This window comes from Prenolepis imparis, unplaced genomic scaffold (genome assembly GCF_030444845.1).
Source record: "Prenolepis imparis isolate NDT839.2.m4 unplaced genomic scaffold, iyPreImpa1.0 SCAF_11, whole genome shotgun sequence".
Classification (NCBI taxonomy): Eukaryota; Metazoa; Arthropoda; class Insecta; order Hymenoptera; family Formicidae; genus Prenolepis; species Prenolepis imparis.
Window position 1 is genome coordinate 14,849,356 of NW_028141169.1, and position 10,443 is coordinate 14,859,798.

General features: G+C 35.2%; 2 pseudogenes across 1 annotated transcript; both read right to left on the reverse strand.

Moving 5' to 3' along the window:
- Positions 1-552: 552 nt before the first annotated feature.
- LOC145943205 (uncharacterized) lies at positions 553-1,777 on the reverse strand (annotated as a pseudogene). Its single transcript, XR_014426491.1, has 4 exons — positions 1,745-1,777; positions 1,258-1,393; positions 1,003-1,189; positions 553-905 (listed from the first exon to the last, which is right to left on the reverse strand). The product of XR_014426491.1 is annotated as an uncharacterized LOC145943205 (transcript).
- A 2,567-nt stretch (positions 1,778-4,344) lies between these two features.
- LOC145943206 (uncharacterized) lies at positions 4,345-5,109 on the reverse strand (annotated as a pseudogene).
- Between the last annotated feature and the right edge of the window lie 5,334 nt (positions 5,110-10,443).

Genomic DNA, 10,443 nt, shown 5'->3' on the forward strand with positions numbered 1-10,443 from the left:
TACCGGCGTACGGCGTAAAAGAGCTTGGCCAATCACAGGCTTTACGCTCGTTTTCGTTACGTCAGTACAAACATCGGCTGTCCCATGGAGTGTTTTACGCTGGCGTAATGATCAATAAGCCAATCACAGTAGCTTTTACAAAGTTTATTTTCAAAATGGATATTTAAGGTGTCTTGTGATTGGCTTATTGATCATTACGCCAGCGTAAATACGCTCCATGGGACAGCCGATAAAAAGATTTTAGCGCAACTTTTTAACATATATTTATATAAACAAAGTTAAAATTTAAGTGTGTATAATCTCGTTAAAATGTCAGGCTCGGAATTTGCATTAATTAATTTAATAAAATACTTGAAAATTTACAAATGTCCGAAAAATACACTATGCAAAGAAGCTATTCGACAAAAATTAGTTCAAATATATATAATTTATAAATTGATGAAAGCTGAAGAGAAGAAAAAAGACTCCCGAATTAATGGATGTAATGGATGTAATGGATTGTATGTAATGGATCAAATTTTATTTCTTTTACTATTTATTTAGTAATTTATGAAGAGAATACATAAAAATACATACTGTGCATTATCTAATGGATCATCGATGAAGTGCATAGGCCGGTATTCATAGTCGGTTCTTATATTTAAGAATGTCTTAAGTACAATCTTAAGATGTGATTAACCAATCACAGAGCCGTATTTGCATCTTAAGACATTACTTAAGACGGTCTTGAAATAAGAACGGACTATGAATACCGGCCATAATCTCATAAAAGCGGAAAATTTTCTGCTTCTTCGGTTGTGCACCGGATCCACTTGGAACATATGCATTTATTTGACGTTTGTAACGCACGTAACAGTCTCTTAGATACTTCCATCTCTTCATTGCATCATCCGCTGTCATGAGTCCTGTAATCATAAAATTAATTTGTATTCTTAAATAGATTGTAACTTGAACTTCGCAATTTTATTTATATAATTATCTTGTAAATATTTATATACAAACCTCCTAGCATATTTTCCACCTCTTTCCATAGTGCTTTTTTTCGCCTTTGTGCGTTCGTTTAAAGGAATTTGAAAATTCCATAGTGCTGATTTTGTTTGCACTATGTTTATTAAAGCTTCATCGCGATGATCTGTTGAGGACTGATGTTCATCGCAAGTGTCCTTAGGTTCTTTATTGCTGTTTGAAACTTTATTATTCATTGTTAAAATATGTGCATTGCTAGAAAGCTTCAAATATTATTACTACAAAACTTACTAATTGTTACAACGAAATCTTCATCGATGGATACAGCATGCATACTCTCATCATAATGTTGAAGACATTTATGATTAAATATTTCCTCCTGTACAGTAACAGCTAAAGTTTCTTCGCAATAACCACATTTTATGTTCTGAAATAAATATATTTTTTGTAAGGCCCTGCGCATAATAGAAAAAAAATATTAGGAATAGGAATAAATATTAAGCATTAGGCTTACTGTACAATACAAAAGTACAAGCAATAGGAACAGAAAATAGAAAATATTCATCAATAGAAGCAAGGAATATATATTGTTATCCCGTAATATTATGTTGATGCATGGATATTTTTATTCTCTCTCTGTTCTTATTGTCTATAGTTTGTATTGTGCAGTAGGCCTAATGCTTAATATTTATTCCTATTCCTAATATTTTCTCTATTGTACGCAGGTCCTAAATTAGTGTACCTCCTAATATATGTATTTATCATGTATTATACTTACTAAAAAATTATCGGTTTGCTTCTTTCCGCTCATTTTAATTTAGGTTAGGTAAACTAAACTTTGGTAAACACCGGAACGTCGCACAAATCAGCGTAAAATATGTGCTGGCGTAACGAAAACGAGCGTAAAGCCTGTGATTGGCCAAGCTCTTTTACGCCGTACGCCGGTACGCTGTACGCTGCTCCATGGGACTGCACCTTTATTCTTTATTTTTGTTTTTATATGAAAATTACGAATTCGTAATTCACGGCTCTCCGCTAAAGGTCTCCATCGTGTCTCCTGTCGACTCTTAAGCAAGGTTAGAAAATCTGTCATATGTGCAGTAGGAGATGTAGAAAAATGATCCATTAGAATATTTTTATTATTTAAATAATAAATTATTTTTTAAATAGAAATAAATTATTTTTTTATTTATTTTTATTTAAATAATATTCTAACAGAGCGTTCTTCTACAGTGCCTACTCCAGATATAACAGGTATTCTAACCTCGCTTTCGTTTCTGTTTTAATGTCATGTGTTTCTAATATTAAACACGTGTAAGTTTACGGGATATTGTCCCTTTTTACGACATGACGCATTGGATAGGCAATTTTCCTAACATAAAAGAATTCGAGTATTTTAGCAACATGAAACAAGTGGATGTTTCCTAACAGCATATCCAAAAGACGTTCAGAGGGCATCCAGAGGATATCCTAACATCCTTTGGATGTCCCTTGAACGTCTTTCGGATATGTGTGCTGTTAGGGTTGTATAAGACACATTTAAGTAAAAGTGAGTATTGCGGTTATATTTTCATAATTTATAGATAATAAAGAGTAAGTAATAGAGTATGCAACATAACTTTAATCATTTTTCAGTTAATCAATTTTCTTCTATTTACAGTGGACTTTTTGCTACAAATAATGCATGGTGTAAAACACATATATGTGCTGAGATAAATATGGTGCAATCACAGTATGAAACATTTTCACTTTATTTTCTTATGGTTTGTTAAACCTAAATTATTATAATAACAATTGTACAGGTAAGATTGCAGTACACACAAAGGATCTTCAAGTCACGATGCTTATTAATATTATATTATATTTATTTTCATTTTAGCAGAATACAACAATAGATGAATGATAATTTGCATCTTATCACAGATCCAAGTTGCATCGAATATCAAGAAGGAATCCATTACAAAACAGGAGAATCTTTTATGCGAGAGCTTAATATTATAGTCTCCGCTAATAGAATCTTGTGATCTGTAATGGAATGATCAACGCTTCTTCACTAGCTTGCAGTATCTGTGAAAGTGTCTGTTGAATCAATAATAATTTCATATATTTGACATGTTAGAAGATTGAATAGTATTTGTATTGCTATTTAATTACTGAATACATCAGCGAAGACAGTGCTTTAGCATGACACACCCAAATACAGAATTTTGTATATTATTTATATCACAAAAGAAAAATCTTATATATTTTTTTAACTGATTCATTACATTTATAATTACATTGGAATGTACATATATGTATATACTATTTGTCAGAAAAATAATATTGTATCAATGTGATAATTATATTTATACATTTTAATAATTATATTTAAATGTTTATGTACTATCTCAAATAATGCATATATGTAATTTAAATAAAGAATTAGCATAGATATATTATAAATTTGTATATTTGTTTATCGGTGTGTTTTGTATGGTATGCTGCCGTAAATAATTAAGAACTGTACTGTACTTTTTTTGTACTTAAAATCTCATGATGCACTGACATGTTAAGATTTTTAAGTGCGAAAGAGTACGGTACAATTCTTAATATTGTTTACGGGCAGTATACCATACGCAAAATACTGATATAAAAATATACAAATATTTAAATATACCTATTCTAGTAGAATTTTTAAATATGTATATGCATTATGCGAGACAGTACATAAACATTCATGTATAATTATTATAATATGATTATCATACTGATACAAGATTATTTCTCTGATAAATAGTGTATTCACATATATTCATTCCAATGTAATTGTAAATTGGTTAAGAATAAAATATTATAAAATTTTCTGTTATTACAGATAATATATAATATGCTGTATTTAGGTATGGCATGCTAAAGCATGCATTTTATATTGAACGACTTGTGCTGATACAGGTGTGATTCAACCCATTAAGTGTATGCAGTGATATACTAAAATCGTTGTTTCGATTGATTTTCTGAACTTAACGCATATACTTTTTCCTTTTTTTCTTTCTCTCCTTCTTTTTCACAATATATATATTGTATATTTATATTGAATAGTAATTGTTTATTTATTTTATCTTTATTTCTTCAAATATAAAATATATAATTATAAATGTAATAAACAGTTTGTTGTTATCACAATTTTATTTTAGTGATTTTAGTACAATAACTGATCTCTTGTAACAAAAATATAATGAATAATACGCAAAGACGCTAACGTGTTACAATCAAGAAGAAGGGAGGAGGTTTGCGCATGCGTCAAAACGAAAAGAATACTTGAGCTAGTGTTGCCAACTAAAACATTAATCAAAACTAAATTTAACACTCCCCCTCAACACGAGCATACTTATAAAATTATATTAGAGTTAGGCCCATGCCTTGTACGCAGGTGATATGATTATGTTTAACAGAACTTTTTGTCAAAATATCAGCATACATGTTCTCTGTCGGAGTATACTTAACATCTATTTCACCGTTTTCATATTTTTCGCGTACAAAATGATATTTTATATCTATATGCTTTGTACGGGAATGATGCACGGGGTTTTTCATTAACGCTTGGGCTCCTAGATTATCGCAGTGTATAATTATTTTATCTACTTTTAAACTAGCTACGTCTAATTCTTGCATCATGCCACGCAGGTACACAGCTTCTTTAGTTGCCTCTGTTAAGGACATGTACTCGGCCTCAGTACTAGATAATGCCGTCGTTTTTTGTTTCTTTGACCCCCAAGTTATTGCAGCATTTGCCATCACAAAGAAATAGCCTGATTGTGATCTTCTATCAGTTGAGTCCGAGGCCCAGTCTGAGTCTGCGTAGCCTAAGATTGGTTTTCCAGTTTTCTGAAAATGTAAACTTTGATTTGTTGTTCCTTGCAAGTACCTGAGTACATGCTTCGCAGCAAGCCAATGTCGTTTTTTGGGATTTTGATTGAATTGGCTCAAATAACTTACGGAGTAGGCCAAATCCGGACGCGTCGCTACTACTAAATACATTAAACTTCCGATTAACGATTGGTATTCATGTTTACTTACTTCAACGTCCTCTGTTATACTTATCTCGTTTGATAAATCAAGTTTCGGTATCAACGGGGTTGCTTTAGGTTTTGATTCTGACATACCGAAACATACGTAACAATAAATCCTGCGCATACTTTTGTTGTTTCATAAAAACCGATTTTGTGGATTGATTTTGAATAAACTCAATGCCCAAACAATAATGTAATAAGCCCAATTCTTTTGTTTGAAAATCTTGATTTAGGCATCGTACTAATTCATGATAAAGTTTTACATCACTTGTAGCAACCACCAAGTCATCTACATAAACTAAAACAAACAAAATATTTTGATTAGACCTTTTTACATAAAAACATTTGTCGCTGTTTAATGGATTCATGCCGTGATTCTTAAGTTTCGAATCTAATTTTTTGTGCCATTGTCGTCCAGACTGTTTTAATCCATAAATGGATTTCTTGAGTAAGCAAACTAAATTTTCTTCGCCAGGTTTCACAAAAGCTTCGGGTTGCTTCATATATACGCTTTCTTCTAACTCTCCGTTGATGTACGCCATTTCTATGTCTAATTGGTACAAAGTGAGATCTAATTCTACTGATAGAGCAACTAAGATTCTCAGCGAACTTAATCTTCCAACCGGAGAAAATGTCTCGACGAAATCAAGTCCGGGTCGTTGTGCGCAGCCTTTATCCACTAAACGGGCCTTTCTTCGACGGATCCATCTTGACGATATTTATTTCTCAATACCCAGCGCCAATCGATGGCTTTAGAGTTTTTAGGAAGTTTACAGAGCGTCCAAGTATTATTACGTACTAAAGCTTCGTAATCTTCAAACATAGCCCTTTTTCACTCTTGTTTTTGGGATCCAGATAATGCTTCTTGCACAGTGATATCTATTGCACTAAATGCCATCTGTACATTATGTTGTATAACGTCAGTTTCTGTGCTATCGGAATGTTCGACACAAGGTTGATAAATTTTTCGTGGTCTCCCCCTTTTTCCTGTTTTTAGTAGTTTTGGTCTACCGGAGCCACGTTTTGGCGTTATACAATTCTTCAAGTCTGAGTCCTCTTCTCTATTTGTGTCCATTTTAGGGCCAGTCTGTTCTTCATCTTCTGAGTCGTTTTCTTCTTGATTGCTTCCTATATTAGTTTGACTTGCATCGTCTTTAATGGGTTCATCTTGATTCATACTCTGTCTATCTTGATGCATCTCTTCGACATAATCTTCCTTTGCCATCGGAAACTGATCTGTTGTGGGAATAAGTTCATCTATCACTTTTATGTCTCTGTTTTTAATTACTTTTCTCGACTCAGGATCCCATAGCCGATATGCTTTAGCGTCAGTTGCGTATCCAAGAAAAATATGTTCTTTAGATTTGGGTTCAAGTTTTCCTCTTGTCGGAGCCTTATTTAAGACGTAAGCTTTGCATCCAAAAGTTTTAAAATGCGAGACATTTGATTTTCTCCCGAACCAGCTTTCATAAGGAATCATGTTACTCAATACTTTTGTTGGACATCGATTCCTGATATATGTAGCCGTTGAAACGGCTTCTGCCCAAAATTCGTTGGATAAATTTGCTTGGGACAACAAGCACCTCGCCATTTCTACGAGAGTCCTGTTCATTCTCTCGGCGACTCCATTCTGTTGTGGAGTATGAGGTACCGTATATTCACGCTTGATTCCTGCCTTTTCGAGTGCTTGATCGAACGAGTTTCCGCTATATTCAAGGCCGTTGTCGGAACGTAAAATTTTAATCTTGCAATCCTTCTGGTTTTCGACTAGCGATTTGTACTTCATAAAAGCTTCTTTAATTTCGTCCTTTGACTTTAAAAAATAAACTGTTGTCCATCTGGATTTATGATCGATGAAGGTGGCAAAATATCTAGCGCCACCTATACTTTTTGTTCTCATCGGGCCACAGAGATCAGATGAGACAATTTCCAATAACCTTTGACATTTGGTGTTTGACTACTTTGGAAATGGGTTGGCAGTTTGCTTATTTTGCACGCAAACTTTGCAAGAAAAATTCTGCTTAGAAAAATCAGGAGTGCCAAGGACTAATTTTTCGGACGATAACCTTTTTAAGTCGAATATGTTCAAATGACCATAGCGTTGATGCCACAATTTCATTTGTCCGACATTTGAACTGGCACTGCCGGCAAAATCCGAAATTGATTCTAAGAAATAGAGACCTTTATTTGTCTTGGCCTTTAATATTTTGTTGCCTCCTTGATTCAAAATTGTAGCAGCATTTTCTGTCAATAGAATTTTGCGCCCATTAGTTGTAGCCGATGCTGAAAAAAGGTTTGTGCTTAATTCAGGGACGTAAAGTGTATTTTCCAATTTTATTCGATGGGTTCGTGTCCCTTCTGCTAATGACAAATAGACGGTACCAATTCCCTTTATGACTGTTAATTTATCGTTTGCGAGTCTTACCTTTTGATCGATGACTTTTTGCAAATCGACAGACCTGTTGCGATCCTTGCACATGTGGGACGTCGCTCCGCTGTCGAGACACCATTTATCTGTCTCCTCTGACTTTGCGTTGAATGCATTTATGACATTTCCTTCATTTACTATATGCTTGCGATGAGTATCTTCATTGATGGCATAAGTAGTGATACTAGACGGGTTCTAACCCATGGGGCAATGAGGGAGGGGGCGAGGGGAACCCATGGCGCGGGGGAATGACGTCACGCGGGGAGGGGGAATGACGTCACGCGGGAGGCGTCCGCGATGTACGGGAGGGGGCCGCGGGGAGGGGGAAGCGTCCGCGATTTTAGGGTCCGCGAGGGGTCCGCGGGGAGGGGGAGGCGTCCGCGAGGTTAGGGTCCCCGAGGGGGCCGCGGGGAGGGGGAAGCGTCCGCGATTTAGGTGACGGGTCCGCGAGGGGTCCGCGGGGAGGGGGAGGCGTCCGCGAAAGACCGCATGAAGCTTTGTAGGTGAGGGGTCCGCGGGGAGAGAGGAACGCGAAGGAGAGCGCGAGGCGAACGTGAGAGAGATGTCGTGAGAGAGACGTTCGCGAAAGAGAGATAGCGGTAGCGAGATGATGCGGTGATGGAGAGCGCGAGGTGTTGCAGCGAGGCGTATATGCAAGAGCGAGAGAGATAGCGCGAGATGACGAGAGGTAGCGAGATGACGCGAAGGAGAGCGCGAGAGCTGATGCAGCGAAGGAGAGCACGAGGCGCACGCGAGAGAGATGACGCAAGCGAGGCGTATGTGCAAGAGCGAGAGAAAGATGTTGCGAGATGATGCGGCGATGGAGAGCGCGAGAGCTGATGCAGCGAAGGAGAGCGCGAGAGGCGGACGCGAGAGAGACTTTTTTTATAATATTTATAGTAATTTTAATTAATAAGATTTTAATAGGAGGAAAGGAGAGAGGACCTATTCTAAAATAAACTATATTTTTAATATTTAAAAAAATTTTTATTTATAACTGTGTGTGTGTATTTTACAAAATGTTTGTGTAAATTTAAAAAATTTAAAATATATAATATAAAATAAAATGTAATATAAAATATATAATCAAAAATAAAAGTATATAAAATATAAAATATAAAATATGAACTTTAAGTGGCTGGATAATGTTGTTGGGCGGCCGAATGCGAGATGCTGCGAGAAGCGGCGGCGACTGCTGGGCGGGGACTCCTGCATAACAGAAAATTTTTTATTAAATATATTATTTATTTTATTAATCATTTTATTATTTTAATAATTTATAATTGAAAAGAAATACTTACATGTATTGCACACTGGACACATATTCCGTGTGAACATTTGGTCCAGCGGGCTATTGCACTCGCTGCACCATCTCCCCAAAAGTTGTTCAAATCTCCCGGTCCTGTGAATGCGGACGACGTCAATCTCCACATACAGATCTCGCAATCTAATGAAACACCTTGTACACAACATGAGTCCATCCCATGGACAATAATAAATATGTATCGCACACATTCTAGTACTATCATCCATGGCGATGATGTCCGCTGTGCACAAGCTGTGCACTCTTGTATCGCGAGTAACGTCGTCGCACTCACTATCATAATCGGAATCGTTCGCGGGCTCAATTTCAACGTCCGAGCCCATTTCAACGTCTGATATATCATCAACGTCTGATATATCATCAATCACTATCATCTCATCATCATTCACCACATCATCATCATCCACCACATCTTCTCTATCTATCACAACTTCTCTACCCATTTTACATTCAAGACTATCAGAAACTTTATGATGGGACACATATTATAATGTTGCTCCCCTCTTGATTTTAATTCTACATCTCTCTTGTTCTAACTGGAGTATCATGTCTCAGCTAGCTCATCACTTTTTAAATCTCCAGAGAACGAAGAAATAGTTTTGTTAGCTATATCTTATTGGGAAAGAAATAATTAAACATAGATTAACAATAAAAAATATTTTATTTGTTACAACATCGTGAAGAATATCATTTACAGCACATGTTAATATTTCACAATCTATGAGTGATTCACTATCGCATCACTTTCGCGTATCGCTTTTACAGCATCACATACATTAGTAATATTATTGCGTTGTAAAATAGTTGCAAATTGTTTAAATTTTTCATTCACAAGATAAGTATTTTCACATAGCCAGAAATACACATGATCTATACATTTTTCAAACTCAAATAAATGTAATAGAGTCGATGGCTTCATATATAAAAAATTATTGGATAATGTTAATTTTACAATTTTTGAATCCGATATTTTAACAATTTCTATTGTTAGATCTCGAATCCGTAATGGAGTTTGAGATGATTGTAAAAATCGTTCAATGTCCGCACGTTTCCGCATTAGTGATATCCATGTTTCAATAGGCAATATTATGTTGCCTCGATTATCACCAAGAGCTAATTCCACATATGATACAGCTCCAACACTGATTCCTATTTCCAAATATTTATAGGATGTTGCGGTTAGAGCATATCTTCGCCCAAGTATACGAGTCGCACGCTGAATGCTATAAAAATAATTAGAACAATATTTCAAAAATTATTTAAAAATTATTATTTAAAAATCTTTATTTTGACAAAAAAAGAATCGAAACTTACTTGTCACTTGTATTCCTAGACATTTCTTGTATTGGAACGTAATAATTCATGCTGGCGGAGTACATTTTTAAAAGAACCTTTCACATAAGTGATTGATACAATATTAAATCATTATTACAAGTTTTTATTGATACAAAGCAATGGGGTGGGGATTATTGCTGACACAAAATTATTTTTAACCAATCATCAAAGCGCCGATGCACGGCTGCTATGACATCATCCTCAATGAAATATTAAATGTAAAATAATGCAACATATCCAAAATTTCAAGCGTCAATGTACGACTGCTATGACATCATCCTCAATGAAATATTAAATGTAAAATAATGCAACATATTCAAAATTTCAAGCGTCAATGT